Raw genomic sequence first — 11,041 nt, 5'->3', positions numbered from 1 at the left:
GAAAAAAGAATTTGAAAAGAAGTTCAAACTGGCCACATAAAAAGAATAGAAATCAAAGGGTACCCAGAGCCTTTGTTCCTTATGACTTTTATTAAGAAGCATAAAATTGACTGCCTCCATAGAAGGGTATGTCTTGGAGACTGAGACAATGCTCCAACCTTTAGGTACAACCAAAGAGGAAATACTTAGTACTAGTTGATTGAACCTTGTAGTCAGCTAGGAGATGTTCCATGTAACCCGGAAGTTAGGATGTGTCTAAAACAAAAACAGTGACAGCTGGCTATACTCACTGTCACCATTTACCTCTCAGCTCTGTATCCAACACAGAAGAAATAACGATGTATTGATGTCACTTTGCCTTTCGTCTTTCATTCTGTTGTAGTAGTTACAGAAGAATTATCTGAGCTGACTCTCACTGGTCAACTCTTGCCTCTGTGGACAGTGTGACCCCACTGCCACCAGCTTGTGTTTATCCTCATGATTAATTACAAGTATCCTGTGGGTATTTATCATTAGCCAAAGGCCAATCGTGGGTTATTATAAATCTAACTTGCATATGTTAGCACTTGGAAATGAGTCACAAGGATTTATACTGCTTGAAATATGCCCTTGCTTTGATTATTTAAGATACTAGATAGAGTATTACTGACCACTAATTATGCCACTTGCCTCTGAGCAAGCTAGCATAGTAACATTTGTATGTTTCAAACTGTGCTTGGATAGTAGACAGCTACAGTTTTCATCCCCTTTCCCTGCCTAGTATCACCTATTGACCACAAATAATTATAAAATGGCTTGATTTCTGCTAAAAATGTTCCATGGGACTCTGCTAAAGGGAGAATTCTTAGGGCTAAAGGGAAGGCTCGGTGTTTAAGTGCCCTACCTGCTCTTGGAGAAGGCCTGTGATCAATTCTCAGCACCCACACCCCAGCACTCAGCTGTGTGTAACTCTGGTTCCATGGTACCTGACTCCTTCCTCTGGAAACCATGAGTACAATGCATACCTTTGGTGCACAGACATACATGAATATATGACACCTGAACATATAAAATCATATTAAAATTAAATATATAAAAATTTTAAACAGAATCCCTATCCACCTGACCTCTGTGTGGGAGAAACTCATATTCTGCACTATGGGAGATGTTCAGTAGAGGTCTATTCCTACCAGGTATTCAGATACCCACAGAAATTGCATCTCTGGTCTTGCAAAGACAGGATCAAGAAGTTTTGACAGATCTCATCTTAGTGTTAGTGTTGGTGAAGGATGCTTTTATTGGAGTCTGACTGATTATCATCTGAAATGGAACCTGCAGCAATGGAAATTCTGAAATGGAATTTGATGCATTAGGACAGAATAAAAATTAAAGCACACATCTGGAAACATTGTCTTCAAGGGCTGTATTTAACTAGTTCTCCTCCCTCCCAATCCTTTGGATTTTATTGGCCTTACTGGAGGTGGAGCAACAAACAGAGGATGGAGGAGAAGGTGCCATTTGCAAACTGGATATTTAAGTCTTTGCTCTGAAAAATTGTCTTTCCTTCCTGGCCTTCCTCAACATGGAGCCACATGAGTCTTTCAGTTTCTTCCAAAGCCTTTGTCCCTGACTATTTGACTAAATCTTCAGGTAGGAAATTCCTGGTTGCTTTTGATTTTTTTTCTTTTTTTCTTATTATTTTTACATTTTTTATTTATTTACGTTCCAAATGTTGCCCCTTTCCAGTCCCCATCCAAGAGTTCTTCATCCTGTTCCCTTTCCCCTTTGCCTCTGAGAAGATACTCCCTCAGCACCACCTCACCCCCGCCCCCCCCCCACAATCCTTCCCTGGTGCATCAAGTCTCTACAGGACTAGGTGGATCCCGTCCCATTGAGGCCAAATAAGGAATTCCTCTGGTACATATGTTCAGGGGGGCCATGGACAAGCCGCTGTATGCTCTTTCGTTGGTGGCTTACTCTCTGGGAGCTCCCAGGGATCTGGAATAGTTGACACTGTTGGTCTTACTATGGGGTTGCCATCCCTTTCAGCTCCTTCAGTCCTTCCCCTAAATTTTCTATAGAGGTCCCTGGCCTTGCTTTAGCAGCACATATACTAAGAATGGAAGGATACACAGATTAGCATGGCTCCAGTAAAAGGATGATACACTTTTTAAGTTGAACCTCTAAACAGTGGTTTTTGGTATGGAGTGGTATTGCAAGGAATAAGTGTTCAATGAAATTTACCAATTGTGGTGACGATAATGGTATAAATAATGGTATCTACTTAGAATCCATTTTGTGATGTCACATGTTTTCTGGCATCCAAACCTCTTGAGAACACTTGGCAGGACCAACCTTAATCTAGTTCTATTAGGTTTCTAGTAAATTTATAAAGTAGTGTTAGTGTGTAGTTTATTGATAAGTAAGTGGAGTAAATTCTGTCATAAAATGCTTTTTCTCTAACATGTCTTTGGAATGATAAATTTTTCTATACAGGAGTTGTTTTTAACTCCTGTAAACAAGAGAATTCACTCATTTTACATTTCTACATTGTTTAACAATTATTCCAGAATCACCCAGATGAATCTTCTTGTTTCTCTATTCTACTTCCCTTCTCCCTCCCCAAAAAAAACTTTTCATAAGTGAAGGAGCAAAATATTGCATGACTTACATAATCTTTCTTTAAAATCCACTGTTTCACCTCTTAGTCACTCTTTGCTGTCCTTAGACCCTGAACTCCACCATTCAACTGTGGTAAGTGGAATTTTGTCCTTTGCATTGAAGAGTCTAGATAGGAGAGAGGAAGACTGAGGCGGATGCAGAGTAACACAGGTGTCTAAAGCACTGCAGCCCTTAATGGAATTTTTAAAAGATAAACTCTCAGGCTGAAACATTTACATAAAAGAAATTTTCATTTTACAGGCATGAATGTGTCCTTGTGAGATGGGTTATAAAACCTCCTTTTAAAATGTCTTCAACATCAAAGTTGTCATGTTGCTCAATGAATAGATCCTTTCATTCAAAACAAGTTTTGGAAGCTATGTTCACAATGGCCCCCCATGACTTATCAGACATGAATCAGACAATGTTCTTATGTCTACCCTTGTGGGTTTATTTTATTTGGGCAGAACAATGATTCTCAGAATGGATATTAGTGACATAAGTGTGCATACTTGGCTGTGTTTGTCCCTAAGGGACTCTTACTTACACTGTAGCCCACATTTGTTTGTCTGAAATGCACAATGCCCTTACTTCAGCCTCTGAAGCAGAAACATTGCAGATGTAGGCCACTGGGCTACTGAAAAGATGTTTCTTTCACATATCTGGGACACTGGAATAGAGAAGCAAGAGGGTCAAATATTCATTTTATTGTAGATTTCTGAAACACAGTGAGCTTGAGTCTGTGCTGAGCTGTGGACTTGTGAGGAAGCAGCATTGCTTTGCTTAGGAAGAGAGGTAGGAGGTCACTTATAAATGTGGGATAACTCCTGGATAGATTCACTCAAAGTGTGTGTATGTGTGTTTTTAAATGTGTTTCAACAAATATTTCTTAAGTCACTTTTAAGGAATAAAGATCAAAAGTTAATACCAAGCTCAGGATATCCAAGAGGGTATATTCTTCCTGCAGCCAGTCAACTGTGGAATCAAAGTCTGAGAAAGTAATGTGTGTGCAAATTCTCCCACCACCATGCTGCTTTTCATCAGAATAATACCCAAAATGTAAAAATGCTTACCAAGATTTTGGTGCAGATTGGAAATGAGTCCCACGTGAATGAAATAGTCCCACATTCATAGAAAATGAGAAGGAGGGACCATGGAGGTCAGCATAAGAGACAAGGAGAGATTCTGACCTAATAGTGGGAGGAGAAGGAGAAGAGAGTCAGGAAGGAAGGCAGGAAAGGAGAGGAGAAAGAGGGAACAGGAGGGAAGGGGAAGAAAGGAGAAAACTGGCTCCACAAGAGATTGCTTTGTTTTGTTTTGTTTTGTTTTGTTTTGTTTTGTTTTTCTCAGGTAATTCCAAATTCTCTTTGAATTTTTAACCCTATAAATTTTGGAAAATTGAGTGAGTAAACAATCTTAAAATGCATTTGTGTCCCATAAGCACTACATAAACCACAGGGCAGCATGCTACATGAGTTACGCCTTTCAACACTGAATTGAGCTGATTGATCATGAGATCAATCATCAAGTGGTCTTTTTGCTGTTGTTTGGTTGGTTATGTTGGTTTTTGTTTTTGACTTCCAGAAAGTATTTAGTGTAATGCAAGGATATGTTCAGAGAGCTTGAACTGATCTGTGAAGACAAGGTTAAGAAAGCTTGCCAATACTATACAGCACGACATTTCCTATATCTTTTCAGCATCTGTCTTCATAATAGTACTGAGAGGAACAATCTAATGAAGTTTGGGTGGAACTTGAATGTCTTACTGCAGACTAAGTGCATGGAATGACCTTTTTTTTTTTTTTCCTGGAAAAGAACGACAGGCTGTTTGAAGGAAGGCACTGTGCTTTAAATAGTCTCATATCTCTCACACCTCCAGCAGCACCCTGACAGCTGCCTTCCAAAACAGGGTTTGTTGACTAATTATGTCCAGGAGCCCATACCAAATTAGATACTGGATGCTGTAATGCACATCTTTCACAACTGAAATTTGAACTGAAGTCCACTGGCAGATGAAGGAAAGTGTGGTCAACCTCAGAGTGAAGTGTATTAATCCCTTATAAAGGAAGATTGGCTCAGGTGTAAGTAGGTCTGTGATGTGGGGTTTAATTGATTTTATTCTTACATCCTACAAAAAGAAGATGTGCATGTGTATGACATCTCTGAAACCAGAGAACTAAGACAATTTATTTCAAATCCCTTTCTGACCAAAAGTCTCTGATCTTTTGGTATTGTTGAAGTTCATGTTCAGTCAAAGAGTTGCTATTCATGAACAAAAAGTACGTCATGTAAAGACTTTACAAAGAAGGGGAGATTAAGGAAAAGAAAAGCCTTGATTCAAACTGACTCCTAAATTCAAACACTATCCAGGCTCAAAAATCTTTGAAATAACTGAAGCAATGTTTTGTTTTATTTATTCTTCTGGAGACCTGCAGTATACAATAGATACTAGACATTTACAGCAAATGATCAGAACAAAGCGTTCCTTCACTAATTTGTTTACAAAACTGTCTAAGGGTGAATGGGAGACTTCCTTTCAAATCAGAATGATTGAAAGCATGTCTCATCCTGAGAAAATTACTTACTTTGGGGCCCATCTAACATGAGGCATCCACACAAAAGAACAAATGAATTTGTTTCCAGAAAATTTCCAGTGAAGAAAAATGGAGGTGTCCATGTGGCAATCTTTCCTTTCTCTCTCATTTTGTTTTTAGAAGCTACCTGTGAGTGGGATTCAGACTGTGACACGTTTTCTTTTCTTTCTCTTGTAAAAGGCGCCTTAAGGCACTCACTACTGCAGCTTCTGCTCAGCTGTGGCACTGTTCCAGCAGTTTCTGTGATATTCTTCCATTATTTTTAAGAATAATGAACTATTCTGATTGATTAATTTAATTTAGTTTATTTAGCTTCCCAATTTTCCAACCCTTTTTGAGGGATAGGAATTGAAAGGGCCTACATGGGAGGTCCCATTTGAGGAACCAATGCTCTTCTTTCTTCCCCTTTTTAATTTAATTACCTCTCTAAAGGCCCCACTTCCAAATATAGGCTTTGTAATGTTGGCATTAAGATTTAATTATATAAAATTCGAGAGGACACATCTCAGCCATGACATAAACCTGATTTTATCATTTATTTTACTTGGTGGCAGTGAAGGAGAAATTGAGGCTGGAAGGGGGAGGCAGACATGGAAAGATGACAGATTTTTAACTGTCATGGAAGTGTAAGATTTTCTTATATTGACTAGTGTGAACATATTAGAGTACAAACACTGAAGTTTTACCCTGTTCCAGTCTTTGCAAAAGAAAACATGACTCTTAGGTCCCCCAACTATACCATCTCAAAGTTCCTTATCCTCATGACTGCTCCCCACAGATATATTGCTTTCATAGCTTTAGCATCTCCTTTCCATGTCTTTTCAGCTGCATGTTTCTTCCAGATGGAGAAAGGAGAGGAACTGAGGTCAATTGCAAGTATTCGTGCATTGGGCAAGAGTGTGCCTATGAAAGTGTGGGTATGAATCATCCTTTATATTGTACAAGATTCTGTTAAACTTCATTTTTTCCGATATATTTTTTATTTACATTTCAAATGATTTCCCCTTTTCTAGCCCCCCACTCCCCGAAAGTCCCGCAAGCCCCCTTCTCTGCCCCTGTCCTCCCACCCACCCCTTCCCACTTCCCCATTCTGGTTTTGCCGAATACTGCTTCACTAAGTCTTTCCAGAACAGGGGGCCACTCTTCCTTTCTTCTTGTACCTCATTTGATGTGTGGATTATGTCTTGGGTATTCCAGTTTTCTAGGTTAATATCCACTTATTAGTGAGTGCATACCATGATTCACCTTTTGAGTCAGGGTTACCTCACTTAGTATGATGTTCTCTGGCTCCATCCATTTGCCTAAGAATTTCATGAATTCATTGTTTCTAATGGCTGAATAGAAAATGCTCAACTTCATTAGTCATTAGGGAAATGCAAATCAAAACAACCCTGAGATTTCACCTTACACCAGTCAGAATGGCTAAGATTAAAAATTCAGGAGACAGCAGGTGTTGGAGAAGGTGTGGAGAAAGAGGAGCACTCCTCCACTGCTGGTGGGGTTGCAAATTGGTACAACCACTCTGGAAATCAGTCTCCGAAAACTGGGCACCTCACTTCCAGAAGAGCCTGCTATACCACTCCTGGGCATATACCCAGAGGATTCCCCACCATGTAATAAGGATACATGCTCTACTATGTTCATAGCAGCCCTATTTATAATTGCCAGATGCTGGAAAGAACCCAAGTATCCCTCAACAGACGAGTGGATGCAAAAAATGTGGTATATCTATTAAACTTCTAAAGGCTGCCTTTAACATGGTGGCTCGCTGAAATTCAAGACCCTGTAACTCAGGGTTGGACCAAAGGGCTCAACATTCCTCTTTGAAACAAGGAACAATGTACACACTAGAAAAGACATTAAAATTTAACAGCAGCAACATAAATCTAGAAACTCAGTAGCACACAAGAAAAGGAAATCAGGGAAATACAATTAAAAGAAAAATTCAGGGGAACAAGACAAAGAAGTGGGCTAAGGTTTTGTTTGTGAACTTAACAGAACCCGATGCAAGGGAAATGTACTTGTCCCTGTCAGAAGGACTGTGGGAACAGTGCCTCAGCTGAGCAGAAGCTGCAGTAGTGAGTGCCTTAAAGCGCCTTTTACAAGAGAAGGAAAAGAAAACGTGTCACAGTCTGGATCCCACTCACAGGTAGCTTCTAAAAGCAAAATGAGAGAGAAAGGAAAGATTGCCACATGGACACTCCATTTTCCTTCACTGGGAATTTTCTAGAAACAAATTCATTTGTTCTTTTGTGTGGATGCCTCGTATGTTAGATGGGCCCCAAAGTAAGTAATTATCTCAGGATGAGACATGCTTTCAATCTTTCTGATTTGAAAGGAAGTCTCCTGTTTACCCTTAGATATTTTTTTAAAACAAATTAGAGAAGAAATGCTTTGTTCTGATTCTGGGAGGTGGATGTTTTATGTTTTATGTCTATTTTATGTTTCAGGTCTTCAGAAAGAACAACAAAGACAAAACATTGCTCTGGCTATTTCAAAGGTTTTGATCCTGAGTAGTATTTGAATTCTGAATTCAGCTTGAAAAAACCACTTTCTTTTCTCTTCTTTTCTTTTTCTTTTTATTGCCCTTCACTTTAAAGGACTAGTTTTCAACCTCTGGGTTGTTCTTTGACGGTTGCATGTCAGATATCCTGCATATCAGGATATTAAAATTCATAACAGTAGCAAAATTACATTTATGAAGTAGCAACAAAATAATGTTATGGTTGGGAATTACCATAACAAGAACTGTATTAAAGGGTCACTGTTGTGGAAAATCCTAAAAATGATCCTGCCAACGCTCTTGCCCCGCCAGGCCACAACACCATGTCCTGGTGGGGTTCTGCTCAGCTCCACGCTACTTTCTCCTAGCCAGCTGTACTCCTTCTCTGCCATTTACCCTTTTAATCGGTGGGTCCACATCCCAGTAACCAAGTAAATCAAAACACTTAAAGCTTAATCAGGCAATCATATTTATATATAATTAAAATCTCAATTACATGATGTAATTTAAGAGCCAATTGCTGATGATAAAGCTATATCCCAATATATCTAACCTTATAAACACTTAGCCATTTGTGGCTAGTAAATACAGTTCCATGTCTGAAGCCATCTCTGTTCTCCTCTTATCCTCCTCTAACCTCTGTTCCCTCAACTCCTAACTCTGCCTCCCTTTTCCTGTCCAATTACAGACCTTCCACTACTCTAATATGATTGGACATGAAAAATCCTGCAACATTTTACCCTTTCTGTTTAATAAAAAAAGACTATCAAAATATAAATTGAGTACAAGTATTACCATTTGGCAAATTATATGGTATAAGATAGACCTAAGAACAAGTCTAACATTTTTGTCAATAAAGTTGAACAGTGTCCTTTTTCTTTAACTTAAAAGACTATATAGTTCTGTACCTGGCTATGAGACTACCAGTCTCCTACAACAGGTCACAGTATTAGGAAGGGTGAAAAGCAATGTTTTGAAGTCTTGCACATGGAATATTTTTCCATGCCCAACTACTCTCTGAATGAGCATTAACTTTAAAAATTAAAAAATAAAAAGATTACAGACTTGTGGTGGAAAAGGGATTTCAAATAAATTGTCTTCATTCTCTGGTTTCAGCCTTCACACACACACACACACACACACACACACACATGTGCATCCTCTTTTCATAGGAGATAAGAATAAGATCAATTAAACTCCACATCACAGAGCCATTTACACCTGAGTCGATCTTCCTTTATAAGGGATTAATACTCTTCACAGTGAAGTTGGCCACTCTTTCCTTCATCTGCCAGGGGACTTCAGTTCAAATTTCAATTGTGAAAGATGTGCATTACAGCATCCCATATCTACTTTGATATGAGCTCCTGGACATAATTAGTCAACAAACCCTGTTTTGGAAGGCAGCTGTCAGGGTGCTGCTGGAGGTGTGAGAGATGTAAGACTATTTAAAGCACAATGCCTTCCTTCCAACAGCCATAGTTCTTTTCCAGGAGGAGGTGATTACATCCACTTATTCTATCCACCAGTTCTTCATCAGACAATTCTTCTCATAACTAGTATGAAGAGAGATGTTGAAAAGATGTACTACTTAGAGAACACCAATGAGGAAGATGGGATATGCTATGCTGTATAGAATTGAAATGTTTGTTAATAGATAACTTTTTCTTCTCAGAGCAGTTCAAGGTCTCTGGGTATGCCCTTTCATATATATGGGAATATCCTTCCATTATACTACATACTTTCTGGAATTAAAAAAACTTACTGATTGATTATGGAGCTCAATTCAAGGTTGAAAAGCATAACGCAGGTCACATGATTCCCTGTGTATTGTGTTGTGCTTAGGGAACACAAATGTATTTAAAGATTATTTACCCCACTCAATTTTCCAAAATTTATGTGGTTAGACATTGAAGGAGAATTTGAAGCTACATGAGTAAAAAGAAAGAAAACTTTCATGGAACCAATTTCCTCCTTTCTTCCCCTACCCTCCCCTTTCTTTCCTTTCTTCTTGCCTCCTCTCTCCTCCCTCACTCTTCTCTCCTTCTCATGCCTCTATTAGGGGAGACTCCCTCCTTGATGCTCATGCTGGCTTCCAGTCCCTCTCTCTCACTTTCTAGGTGGGATTTCCATTTTTCATTGTAATCTTGGTAAACAGAAGTTTACATTTTGGGTATTATTCTGACCTATAGAAGCATAAGAATGGGAGAATTTCTGTTGAAATGTTGTTTTCTCAAACCTGGCTTATGTAGTTGACCTGCTGCAAGTGGAATATAATTTTGGACTTTGGATATCTTTAGTTTGGAATTAACATTTGACCTTTATTTTTGAAAGCAACATATGCAATAGTATGGGAAGTTTTTAGAGCAACAAATGCATAGAATGTATCTCTCTCTATTTATTATAAATAATAAATACATATATATTATTTATTGGGTTTATTAGAATTACTTATAGGCTATAGACTAGCTAGTTCAATGATGGCTGCCTATGAGTGTGAGGTCCAAGAATCCAGGTGTTACATTTATAAGGGTGGATGTCTCAGATGGTCTTCAGTGAATGCAGAAATCCGAAAGAAGTCAGTCCTTATGAAGGAGTGGATATGGTAGCAGAGAGGCTCTCTTCTTCTTGGCCTGAAATAGGCTTCTGGAAGAAGGTGTGGCCTGGACAAACTGTGTCTTCCCCCCTCAAAAGATCCAGATTACAAAGGGATCTTCCCACTTTGAAATGATTTAAGTAAGAAAAAATCTTTCACAGGTGTGGCCAGCCATTTTTTTTTATTTTAGTTAATTTATGATGTAGTCAAGGTGACAACCAAACTAGCCATCACAGCAATGTTGATAGTAAGCAGATAATAAAACACATTCAGTAAATCTATTTGGGAGTCATTCCATGTCTGTAACTGATCTCATAACTTTTAACTCCTTTATTATAACTTAATGGTATTTCCTCAAGTCCACAACATAGCACACACTTAAAGCTCACAGTGTTTTAGAAATCAAGTATAGTTAGAATATTTGACTCTACTCTAATGTCCTGGATATTCTCTGAAAGGAACAATCTTTTAAGCAGGGCCTAAGAGCCTATATATATATCTGCAATGCCAACACTTGTGAGGCAGAGACAAAAGTATTGTGCATTTGGACAAAACAAATCTGGGCTACAATGTAAGACTTCATCTCAGAAACATGAGAAACAAAGCAACTCCATCCTGAGCTTTGCCTCTATTAGAAAATTGTTTATTCACTTCTACTTTTCCTAAGGATAGAAGAAAATGGTCTTCCTTATCAATAAAAGTAGTTGG

General features: G+C 38.6%; 1 non-coding gene across 1 annotated transcript; it reads left to right on the top strand.

The window, feature by feature from the left end:
- The first annotated feature begins 2,072 nt into the window (after positions 1–2,072).
- On the top strand, positions 2,073–2,174 carry LOC127691718 (U6 spliceosomal RNA). The gene has a single exon (XR_007979318.1). It is a non-coding gene; the product is annotated as a U6 spliceosomal RNA (small nuclear RNA).
- Positions 2,175–11,041: the final 8,867 nt, after the last annotated feature.

The sequence above is a fragment of the Apodemus sylvaticus genome, chromosome 8 (assembly GCF_947179515.1).
Source record: "Apodemus sylvaticus chromosome 8, mApoSyl1.1, whole genome shotgun sequence".
Lineage (NCBI taxonomy): Eukaryota > Metazoa > Chordata > Mammalia > Rodentia > Muridae > Apodemus > Apodemus sylvaticus.
The sequence above is the reverse complement of the archived record's forward strand: the minus strand, read 5'-3'. Positions and strand labels throughout refer to the sequence as shown.